At 41.7% G+C, this 12,290-nt stretch overlaps 1 protein-coding gene across 1 annotated transcript in view; it reads left to right on the top strand.

Annotated features, from left to right (window-relative positions):
- Positions 1-12,290, top strand: part of RALGAPA2 (Ral GTPase activating protein catalytic alpha subunit 2) — a gene marked incomplete at its 3' end in the record, with an annotated part of 101,876 nt that overhangs the window by 54,863 nt on the left and 34,723 nt on the right. Inside the window, exon 4 of the mRNA XM_021715793.1 lies at positions 8,876-8,933. The remainder of the gene's footprint in view (positions 1-8,875; positions 8,934-12,290) is intronic.

The raw sequence follows: 12,290 nt of genomic DNA, 5'->3' as shown, positions 1-12,290 counted from the left end.
AGAATAAAACAGGCCAGGTGCAGTGGCTCACGCCTATATTACCAGCACTTTGGGAGATAGAGGTGAAAGAATCTCCTGAGCCCAGGGGTTTGAGACCAGCCTAGGCAACTTGACAAGACAACAAGACTTTGTCTCTATGATGAATTAAAAAAATAGCCAGATGTGATGGCACACATTTGTGGTTCCAGCTGCTTAGAAGGCTGACGTGGAAGGATTGCCTGAGCCCAGCAGCTCAAGACTGCGGTGGCCTTGAGCATGCCACTGTACTCGAGCCTGGATGACAGAGTGAGACCCACAGTGTTTGATGCTAGCTCCATACTTTTGCTTTAACCCCATGTATCTTTTGTACATCTCACTTCTCAGCTACTCTAAGCAGTTTATACCCAGATTATCTTATTACAATATTTTTAGAATGTTATTTCTCTTATGTTAATTGTTTTGGGAACTCACTTTATTTTTTATACCCATATTAACACCAGTGTGTAAATATAGCTCACTGTCACAGTGTTTATACCACTCACTTCCTTTTTTGGGATTGTTTACTTTAATTGATGTCTGTATTTGCTGGAATGTGAATCATGCAGTATATACTGAGGAAGACAGGCATGTGGCTGATATACTTCCAGCATTCAAATATCTTTAATTTCAGACATACAGCATGTCCTCAAATAATGCTTAGTCATAATGTTGATAAGAAAGAAATCGACTCCTGGCTGAGGCCACTGTCTGTGTGGAGTATACATGGTCTCCCATGTCTGCATGGCTTGTGGGTTTTCTCCCTCATCCCAAAGCTGAGACCCAGTGTGAGTGGGTGTGGGTATGGGTGTAAGTGCACCCTGTGATAAGAAATGAATGTGTGAATGATTACAAATGTTATAAGATGAAAATTTGTAAAGTCTACGATAATTATATAAATGCAGGACAATAAATGATATAGTAGGAAAGCATTAAGTGAGACTGCCATATTTGTGATTGTTTTGTTTTGTGGTACATGGCGGTGGGTGGTGTTCCTTACAAGTTTTGCTTGGCAAACATTCATTCTTTGGTTTAATTCCTCACCACTATGATTGCCATCATGTACCGATTCACCAAAAATTGGATAAATAATGACCTTACTTGTTTTTTATTAATCTTTATTAAATGTATGTATGGCTCACATTAATTTCATTGCTTAAATTGCAAGTGTTCTGGTTCTTTATTTAAAAATTTGGTAATGTTCTTGTGACCAGAAACATGCCATAGGAACTTCACTCTAATTTATATCAATTAGCCTGCAGTAAAAGTCACAGTTTCCAAGAATCTGTCAATGATGCTAAGTGAGGATTTGGTGTGCAGAGCTGAAGATTCTGGTGTGCAGAATCATAGTCTTTTTTCAAAACCCTGAGTTTTGTTTGCTTTTCAAGATGGCCATAGTTTACATCAGCTGTTTTTGTCCTGTCCTCGTCATTGTGGAAGGATTTGGTCTGCCTTGGTACTTCTGTTGCCTTCATGCATCTGTGCTCACTTCGCTTGGCTGAATCCACGGTGATCAGCTGACCACAGTGTGCTCCGGAGCCTAATGTTGCAGAGGAGAAGACTGCAGTCAGCCTGGTTTTTGTTCCTTGGTGAATTATCTACTTTTTCTATTTAGGTTTGTGTAGGACTTTTAATTATATATTGAATTTACAACTTGAAGCATCTATGTCTGGGTGTTCGCCTCTGTTCTTTTAACTTATTTAGTCCTGGGGAGGCCTTGTGTTAGCAGGTCCCAGTGTAGGGTGACGGGTGACAATGGGGAAATTGGCAGCAGATGCTCTGGATTCATGCTTTTCATTGTTGTCCTCTCTATGGAATACTTTCTGACTTCAGAATGGTACTTATTTATGCATTTGCTGCCTTTATTTTCCTGGATTTAAAAAAGGTCCAGTGTCCTCTTGAATCTTTTGAGAAAATGAATAAGAAATTCTAACAACTTATTTTTTTTCCCGCAGATCTATTTCAGAAGGAGGAATGTTCATTCCTCTTTAGAAATTTTCATTCCTCCTTTGCTAAATCATTATCCCAGGTATGTTGCACTTTCATGGGAGGCAGGTATTGCAAATCAGTCCGTGTCCATCTCCCCTTGCCCTGCCACCGCCCCCACCTCTTTGCAGCTTCATCTGGGCTTTGTTTTAACAGTGATTCCTCCAAGTATTTCACTTGTAGATGGGATTCTTTCCCCCTTCAGGTCTTCATTGCTTAATTAGAATTTTCCAGAATTTTAATATCGATTTCTAAAATACAGGAAGGAAAAATTAGATATCCTTCCTTTGTTATTACATTCCATATTTTAGATGTCTTTGCCTTGTATTTTAAGTCTAGTTTTTGAAACATTTAAAATTCATTTTCTCACTAGCCAAGACAAGTATTGCCTCTTGGGTGATGATCTAATCTAGCACTGAGGTTTTCTGTGCTGTTTAAAACACATTTTCATTCTCAATTACCTTCATCAAGTGCCTGCTCATCAGGCTCTTTAGAATAGGAGCATCTTCCTTAAACATGGGCACTTCCTGCCTGTACACATGAACTAAAGTTAGAATTTCTTTTGTCTTTCTTTTTTTTTCCACTCATGTCTTTATTTGTGCGTGCAATTCTTATTAGGAGGCATTGTATGCCAGGCGCTGTTCTTGATGTTGGGCTACCAGATGGCTAATTAATAGAGGCTCCCTTCTCTCAAGGAACCTAGCCAGTATCTAATGGTAAAGGGGGCCTCGTGCCCTTCTGGCTAAGGAGCATGTTGCTGACGAGTCTGGATGAGGTGGGCTCTCACAGAAAGTGACGTTTGAGTTTGGTCTTCAAGATGGAAAGGATATGACAAGCTGGAGCTGTGCTTTCCTTTTTCTATAGCAGTTTGGCTAGTGGTTAGATGTGAATTGTCCTGGAAGGGATTGCTGGTCCAAGAAGAAATGTAGTCATTTTAGTTTTGAGGTTATCCAGGTCTTCATTTTAGCTGCATTTTTCTTGAATATTAAGGTTCCAAACAAATGTTGACTCTCAGAATTCAAAGAAAATATTCTATCTACATCAAAGAGTTGAGTCATGTGTAGGAAGAGGAGAGTGGCCAGGTCTGAGACAGCCGAAGCTCCTCTCTCTGCAGGTCACCCTGGAAGTGTCTGTGTCACAGGGCTCCGATGCACACCAGTCCTTCTGAAGCCAGCCTGTCCTTGTAGCATAAGGATTCATAGAATGTTTTCTTTAAACTGAATTGTCCAGTTCTTATCATAATTTTCTGGACATTTATTACTCAAGAGGTCAAGTAACTAAGACCTCTGTTCTTATAAGCCAGTTCTTTTATTCTCTTTCTGGTCAGCATTTCCTTTACCCAGAGTCTTTCTGTCATGCAGATATCTGGGAAGGGTTGCTCTCATCTGCTTCCAGACATCACAGGTTTAGTCAGCCATTGCTTTAATAGATTACCTTCCCTAACTTAGTGTGTAACATTTTCCTCATTCTTCACTGTCCTACCTTTCTAAGTGGAATAGAAATCAAGTGAGAATCCACTGGGATATGTTGTAATCATCTGGTAAGAATTTGAAGGAAAAAAAAATGTTTCCCACACAAATTAAATGAAGACCAGTAGTTTTAAAGTAGACTATAGCATCCTATATAAACTCCAGCTTACATTTCACATTATTCCTGGTCATGCAGTGAGTTCTGTGGAAAAAAGAACTATGGATAATCAGTTAAAAGAATGACAGATTCCCTGATGTGCTGATCAGTAGTAATACCTAATTTCGATTTTGAGTGTGCTATAATGGATTACCATATAGATGCAGCTGAGCACTGAGCATTAAATAGAGCCATGTGTTTTTCAGAAAAGTAATATTTATTCACACTGTGTGGCTTTCTTGAAATTTTTTTTTTATTTTACTCTCCAGTGAAACTACAAACAAGATGTCAATAGCTTATATGGCATTCACAGCAGTGTAGCTTAGAATATTGGCTGCAGTAGAAGAAATGCCAGATTGTATTTGCCTCAGTAAAGGTAGACTCTATCTAGGACTTTCTGAGGGACAGGCTTAGCATTTAGACATAGATGGTTGTGTTGGGCTTTATTTTTTATTGACCTTATAGACTTTAATGTGTGAAAAATGGCCCTTACAATATTTGGGCACAAAAAAAAGCCTCAGCATGGGTAATGTTTCAGCCTTTGAATTGTTGTATAAGACACTATCCATTTAGAAATATTTTTAGTAGCTCAGATATTGGGTATGTATGTCACATCCAAACCTTATTGAGTTTATTTTTGAGTGCCTTTAAAGTCCTTCCATTGTGTAAACCTGAAAACTTATCCAGAAGTGGTGATGATAGGCCTGACCTCAGAATAAGTTGGAGGCAACTTTTGTGACAGACTGACAGCATCAAAGAACCTAAGTATACATCTTGCTTTTCTGTTTTCTTGTTGCATACTAACAACAGAAAACTAAATCAAGAAGACCAGTGTATATTTTGGAAAACAGAAAAGCATGAATCATTGTCAAATTGGTTTCTGACTACATTAAAGATTTGAATTGCCATGGGCATGTCAAGCATTCATCTAGTGTAGGATACCATCTAGCCTGAATCTTTAATTTTCTCAGCACTTCCTATGTGACATCTTACAATTAAGTGGCAGATGGACTCAGAGGATGATTCTGGAATGAACTGGGATGCCAGGTCCCCTTGAAGAAGGATGCATGAGAGATAGGACACCAGGCCCTTGCTGTGCCTCTCACTCAGCTAGAGTGAGCTGCGTGGAGGGAGGCAGGGAAGCGTAGAAAGCCTCAGTGGGACCAGGCTTCCATGGACTTGCCATGGCCGCCAGCTGGTGAGAGACACACCTTTCTCACTGATGAGGAGCAGTGCCAGCAGGGAGGCCATGGCTGTAATGGAGAGGACACTTCTCTCAGAATATCCTCATTACCAGTTGGAGAATTATTATGGCACATGTGGAGACGTGCTGTCCGTGTGCCCCTCCAGGAAGGGGTTTAGCTGATGGGCTCTGCTGTCTCTACCTGTGGCTCCCAGCCCTGGGCACATACAGCTCCTCACAGGCCCAGCCAGTGCCTGCATAGGCCGTTTCTCATCACACAGGACTCCTTTCCTCAACTCTGGAACTCCCATCAGCTGATAGGATTTGCCCACCCTGCCTTGTGGTCAGAGGCTCCCTGCCCAGCCCTGTTTCCCCTCTCTCTCCTTCACCAGTGCCACTCTTCAGTAGACCGTCTATACTCCTACCTCCTCCACTGCAGCATGTTTTCCAGGGAGTTCTGCTCAGAATGATTATTGTTAATTTGTTATCAAAGATACTAAACTAGAATCTCTAGTACATTTTTTGGTGAAGTATGAGTGTCAGTATCAACTAGGTACAGTGGCTCATACCTCTAATCCCAGCACTTTGAGAGACTGAGGCAGGAGGATCACTTGAGGCCAGGAGTTCTAGACCAGTCTTGGCAACATAGCAGAACCCCCATATCTACAAAAACAAAAAACAGCAAAAGAAACAAACAAATTAAAAAAAAAACAACTTTGTCCAGGCATGGTGACTCACATCTGTAATCCTAGCACTTTGGGAGGCTAAGTCGGGAGGATTGCTTGAATCCAGGTGTTTGAGACCAGCCTGAGCAACATAGAGAGACTTCAGATTTACAAAACAAATTTTAAAAAGTTGGATGTGGTAGCATGAGCCTATAGTCCCAGCTACTCAGCTAAGGTGGAAGAGTTGACTGAGCTCAGGAGGTTGAGGCTGCGGTGAGTTATAGTTGTGCCATTGCAATTCTGCCTGATTCAAAAAAAAAAAAAGAAAAAGAAAATCCTAAAACTTAGGTGCAGAAGGAGGCCACCTCTCCATTTTGAGTCTGGAGATCCTAGGTCATCCCTGGGATGTGCTTGTTTGAGGCTCTGCAGTTGCAGGCCTGGCCTGGCTGCAGGCTAACTGCTGAGACCTGGCTTGTCCTTATTCTCAGTTCCAGAGCTGCTGGGCTTCTTGTTCTAATCCCCTTGCCTGTGGACTGGGTCCAACTCTGTAGGTTCTTGCTCCCATCCGTGTCGTGTTCTACAGCTCATGGGGACGTGCGGGTTTCCATTCTGTTGGCTGGGCAGTGCACATGTGGCTTCTCAGTAAGGCAGTCAATGGAGAACCATTTTACTTATTCCCTTCCCTTTCAATGTAGTGGAGTGTAATGAAACATGACAACCCAGTTTTTATATTAGTGCCTTTTTTGTGTCATTCATCTAAAATTCATGCTGGTGTATATTGCAAGGTGAAGACTTCAGTGGATCTTTTTATCTTCAAACAGTTGTTTGCATCTCTACAATGAGTGGGTCCTGCCTGGTGTGGGTGTCTGGTGGACAGAGGCCATGGGTTCTCCAGGCAAGAGAGAACATTGCACTCATTCAATTTAACATCCAAGTCCTTTTCTAATGTGATATTCATTTCCCCACATTTTCTAGTGTCTTTGGCTTTTCAAAACTAGTTGTGCATAGAAATAGTCAGAAATGTTTCTAATCTTTAAAATATATAAGCGTGCAAACAGCTGGCATATCAATAACACACATAGCACACAAGCAACTGGCACCCTCCTCGTTTGATTTGAGCACATTTGCCTCGCTCCTGCTCTCCCTCCTTCCCTTCTGAGCAGGATCCCTCCCTCAAGGACAACTCCAGGCTCACCTTGTCTTCTCATTGGCCCCTTCTCCTGGAGATGCCCGCATACACACATCTCTGGTGGCTACCTGTGTCCTGTGGCCCTCCAGTCCTGCCCTGGTTCTAGAGTTATGTGTCAGTTTTCTGATTGTCTAGAGCATCTCCACTAAGGGCATCCATGGTACCTCAGGTCCTGGATTCCTCCTTGACTTGGTCTCTTGGATGAAAGCATCACCATCTACTGAGTCACTGGGGGCAGTGTGGGGTGTCCCCCATTTCCCGCAGCTGCTCAGCCTTCCTGACCTGACAGTCTTGCCTGAACATTGTCACTGTTACTACTTCTTCCTTCCCCTGCCCACCATGGTCCAGGCCCATTCATCTTTCCTCTGAAATGCTGCCATTGCCTCTTCCATGATTATTGCTGCCTCCTTTCAGTGTTGCAAGTCTCTCCCAGCTGGAACCCGCTCAGAATTGGTGTGCTGCTCCCAAGGGGACATGGGCGGCCTCATTGTTCCCCTCCCAGTCCTGTCTGTTCCCCTTCTCCCCTCTCCAGTCATGCTGACCCTCCTGCTGCTGTGGCTCCTTTCAGGCACCAGGCTGTCTCTGTCTCTTGGCATCTCCACTCTCTTCCTTTGCCCTGTTCACTGCTAGGCGAATCCTCCAAGTCTCAGCTTAAGCATCTTCTTTCCCAGGAAGGTCCTCTTTCCTTGAAGCCCCTGCTGAGGGGAACACTTTCTTCTCACCTTGCAGTGCCTCATTCAAACTTCTGCCAGAGATTTTTTTTTTTGGTTGAATGATATTTTTTTCTTTATTGTCTTTCCTGCCCACTAATCAGGAAATACTGGAAAGCAAGAACCACATATTTTATTCATCTGTCTTTTATTTGTGTGCTTCACATGTGGAACCTGTGGTCTAGTGTCTAGATGGGATTTGGGATATGTGAGGGTGTGTTTGAGAGTACACATCAGAATTTTCATGTAGTAACAGGAGATAAGAGGTACCTTTTAGAGTCATAGGATTAAGAGGTAACAAGTAGACTTAATAGACTTTCTCAAAAGGAGACATATGAGTGGTCAACAAGTTTATGAAAAAGTGCTTAGCATCACTACTCATCAGGGAAATGCAATCAAAATTACAGTGAGATGTCACCTCATGCCTGTTAGAATTACTTGTATAAAAAAAGAAAGATAACACAGATTGGCAAAGATGTGGAAGAAAGGGAATCCTGTACACTGTTGGTGGGAATCTAAGTTAGTATGGCCACTATGGAGAACAGTATGGAAGTTCTTCAAACAACTAAATATGAAATTACTATATGACTGGGTATACATCCAAAAGAAACTGACATCAGTATGTAGAAGAGATATCTCATAGCACTATTCACAGGAGCTAAGATATGGTGTACTAAGTGTCCATCGGTAGGTGAGTGGGTAAGAAAATGTGGTATAGATACATAATGAAATATTACTCGGCCTTAACAGAGAAGGCAGTCCTGTCATTCGTGACAGTGTGAAGGGACCTGGAGAACATTATGGTAGGTGAATAAGCCAGATACAGAAACACAAATGCTGCATGATCTCACTTATATGTGGAATCTAAAAATTAGAAGTTATGAAAGTTTGGGAGCGTTCATAACTACAATCTTAAAACCCACTTTTTGACCCATTAATTTCACAAAATTCTTTCTACCGATTCCATGTTCTTTTTTTTTTTTCCATATTCTTGTTTCACTGCATAGTTTAAGGTCTGATCCTCTGTGTTGTTCATCTTTCTTCCAATTCTGTTCCTGTTCTTTGTCCAGAGACAAATAATGATTATAATGGCAATGGGAAGGAGAAGGTGAAAACAAGCCGCCTGGGGAATCTCATTTGGGAAATTATTCTTTTAATATTTAAGCAGTGACTTATTTGATTGAGGTAAAGTTATCACTTTAGGCTTTGTGTGTGTGTGTGTGTGTGTGTGTGTGTGTGTGTGTGTGTGTGTGTGTATGTGTGTATGTATGTGTTTTTGGAGGGAATTAAACTTCGGACAGTGATTTTTAAAAATATTCAGGGAAAGAAGCTTGCCTGGGCAAGTAAAAGAAACTGTCCCATAGGAATACAGCATAAAGTACAGTATTTGTGTTACTATGAGTAGTATTCTTTTCATTTTATGAAACTTTTATATAGCAAGTAATATGGGTCTGTCATGAAAATGTGTGATTTCAATTGTTGTTTCTTTTTTGTTTAATAGAAAATACTGCAGTTTCTACCTGAACGAATTTTCTTTCGATGGCATTACCAGAGTATAGGTAAGAATAATTTTAAAACTTTTTTCTTTTTTTTTTTTAGTAATATGGATTTCTTTCAGTTGAATTTTCAGCAGTGTTTTATGTTATTGAGACCACCAATGTAGTTTACTGGGTATGGTAATTAAATCCAAGACATGTCCAACATGGAATTTGGAAGAAAATGGATCTATCGCTTGCTCTAAATGTGGCTTAGAGAAAGTGAAGTATAGGTAGTGAATACATCTATTAACTTGTGAATGAGTTAAATCATTACCTTAAGATAGAGCCTTGATCTTTCAGATACACAAAGAAAATTTTTCTTTAAAATTTGGAGAGTTGTTCATAGCATTTCTGTTTAATTGCAGCTTTGGGCTTATGTATTTAAATTAAAGTAAAAATAAAAAATCTAAATGCAAAGTATAGTTAAAGAGACACCATGGGGCTTTGTAAGACTCCGTGGATAGTAGGCATGGTAACAGTGAGGACTGATTGCATACAGAGTGTTTCATCTGGGCTAGATAGAATGTTGTTTATTGTTTACCATGTGTATGAAAACTATACTCATTTTCCTCAGAGCCCTTTAGAATGTCTGAAGATTAACAGGCCCTTCCCAGAATGTATAGACTTATTAGAGCTATATGGGAAAATTAATTTGCATTTGTGTTGTGAAACTTTATACATCTGGTAGATAGTATGTGGTGTTACTTTTTTTTTTTTTTTTTTTGAGTTGGAGTCTCACTCTGTCACACAGACTGGAGTGCAGTGGCTGCTCCCGGCCACCGCAGCCTCGACCTGCTGGGCTCCAGCGATCCTTCCGCCTCAGCCTTCCGAGTAGCTGGAACTACAGGCGCGTGCTACCACACCTGGCTCATTTTGATTTATTGTAGAGATGAGGTCTGGCCAAGTTGCCCAGGAGAGTCTTGAACCCACGGACTCAGGCAATCCACTCACCTCAGCCTCCCAAAGGCATGGGATTACAGGCTGAGCCACCGAGCCCGGCTACGTGGTGTTACTTTAATTCTGCCTAATACCACATCAACTGGTTAAAACTACTGGTGTTACTTTAATTCTGCCTAATGCCACATCAACTGGTTAAAACTGCTGGTACAAGTAGCTTTTTACCCAGTTTGTAACATCTTAGCAAGAACAGTGACTGGAGGCCCAGACTCCTCCACTGGACATGCCGAGTACTGTCTTTGGAGCTGTCCTAACAGTAGTTTATCTGGCATGTCGAGCAATCTGTCACTGTGAAGTGGTCAGAATGAGTCAGATTTTATAATTCTGAAGTATGAGCATTTGCATAGAAAATCATCCTTGTTTATTTTTTCATACTTAATACTGGAGTCAAGGCTCTCTTCAGATAAATATATTTCTGCATGATTAATCAAACTGGGTAGAAACTGGTTTGTATACAGGTCCACAAAACCCCCTCTGAAGGTGTCACAGCCAAGCAGAGCAAAATCCAGGGACCCTACATGTCATTGTATGAGGGGATGGTTAGAGCGACTGCACCCAGCAGAATGAGGCTGACTCATGGGTGTCTTTCCAGGATCCTCTCTGTGCACTCTCACCATACTGCCCTGTGTTTCCTTCCCTCCCAGGCACTTCTTTGGGTCTGCCCTCGGGAAGTCCTCTTGGGTGAAGGAACAGCCCTTCCACCTCAGCCTCTGTCTTACTTCATTGGCCACTTGGAACCTGACGTCTGTCTGAGACTCTTCTGTCTCCTTTGGGCGGGACCAGATCGGGCCTTTTTTTGCTTCTGTACTAATTCCAGGCATCATCATGATGCCCTCAGTGAAAGCCCTTTTCCTGTGACCATGCAGCTTTTCCTTCCTCGCTGCTCTGTGCCTTCTGATCTGCCCAGTGACCTTCTTTCCCCCATGGCTGTATTCTCTCTCCAGGTCCTTTTCCTTCATGCCAGGTTGTCCATGAGGCCCCTCCTTCAATCCATAGTGGTCTTCAGACCCGTATCATCATGCAGATCTCAGTCTGATCACACGGCCTCTATCCTCTAGTGGTGTGTGACCACTGGTGCTAGTTAGACCATCACCTTCTTGGTATGGGTCCATAATGGCTAGGATAATGTATTTCTGAGAATGTGTTGCAAAATGATGGAGCAGCCAGCTGGCTAGGAGAGGAGAGTTCGCTGTGCAGACTTGATCCCCAGTCTCCTGGGAGGGCCAGTGTTTGTTGGCTCTGCCAACCATCATACTGTCCTCATAAAGTGTAATGGAACAAATGCTAAACTGAGGCAGAACAGACTTTGTCCAAGAATGAATGAACCTGGGGGTGAGGAACAAGGCCCTGGTTGAGGAAAGGTGGAGGGTAGAAAAGTCCTCAGTCACTGTCCTTGAACAGTAGCTGTGAGAGAGTCCAGCCTGGTAAATGCCACTCTAGACCCAAAATGACTAGATATGGTTTGGTGATAAGAGATGTGAGGAAGGGGAGGCACTTTAACTTCCTTCACTCAGTCCCAAACTAATAGTGATTTGCATGCTGTAACCTAGACTGAGCCATGACAATGAGTTTTCAGTGAGCAGTTATCAAAGGTTCCTTCAGATTGCCAGTGATTTTATTCTGACTACTGAACCTCTAAAGCATATGCATTTGACTATCATGTATGCATCTGGCCACATAGCATAGCTGTGTCAGTCATCACAGTGCTGGTTTCCTCTCATGTAACAGCTCTTTGAAATTCGTTGGTGGAGTAAACATGATTTGACATCTGTTTTTTAAATATTGCACAAAACTTTTCATCAGGAGAGCTAAGTAATTTTTTTCTTAGAAGATGTGTAATTTGATTGAGAAAAGTTCTCTTGCCTAAGACTTCCAATATATTTCTATTTTAAAGGTCATCTCTTTTTTGAGGGTAAGATCCCGTTTATAGAGGCTACCTGTAATAAGCTGTTGGGGTTGCCAGGCCACCTCCATACTGAGGGCGTGAACAGTCTGTAGAGTACTTGGTAACAGGTTTCCATTCTCCTAGAGACTTTTCTCATTACAGTGAGCTGCAGCACCAAACTTTTTGTATCAGCTGGTGTAGTTCTGAGTAAATCTTGTCTGTCACCTTGACAGTGACCAAAGCGCTCTGCTAGAAGATTTATTGAGGGACCAAGTCCCATAAATGTGGTCGTCATTGCCAGGAGAGAAACATGCCATCCTGAATATTTGTCAAATATGCTTGTAAATGTGTTTTGTGAGCAGTCGTTTTACATTATTTTTACCTTTAGAGATTAAAACAATCATTAATTTTATGCATGACAAGAGATATTTGCATGTAATCCAGTGTGGACATCTGGGTTACCTTAAAATCAATCATTTTGACTGTTTTAAAGGAATTTTGAAGACATACATACCTAAAGTACTTTCATCTTAAAA

The sequence above is a fragment of the Carlito syrichta genome, unplaced genomic scaffold (assembly GCF_000164805.1).
Source record: "Carlito syrichta isolate Samal-C Ts95f unplaced genomic scaffold, Tarsius_syrichta-2.0.1 Scaffold307683, whole genome shotgun sequence".
Lineage (NCBI taxonomy): Eukaryota > Metazoa > Chordata > Mammalia > Primates > Tarsiidae > Carlito > Carlito syrichta.
Note: the sequence above shows the minus strand (reverse complement) of the source record. Positions and strands in the feature narration are given on the sequence as shown.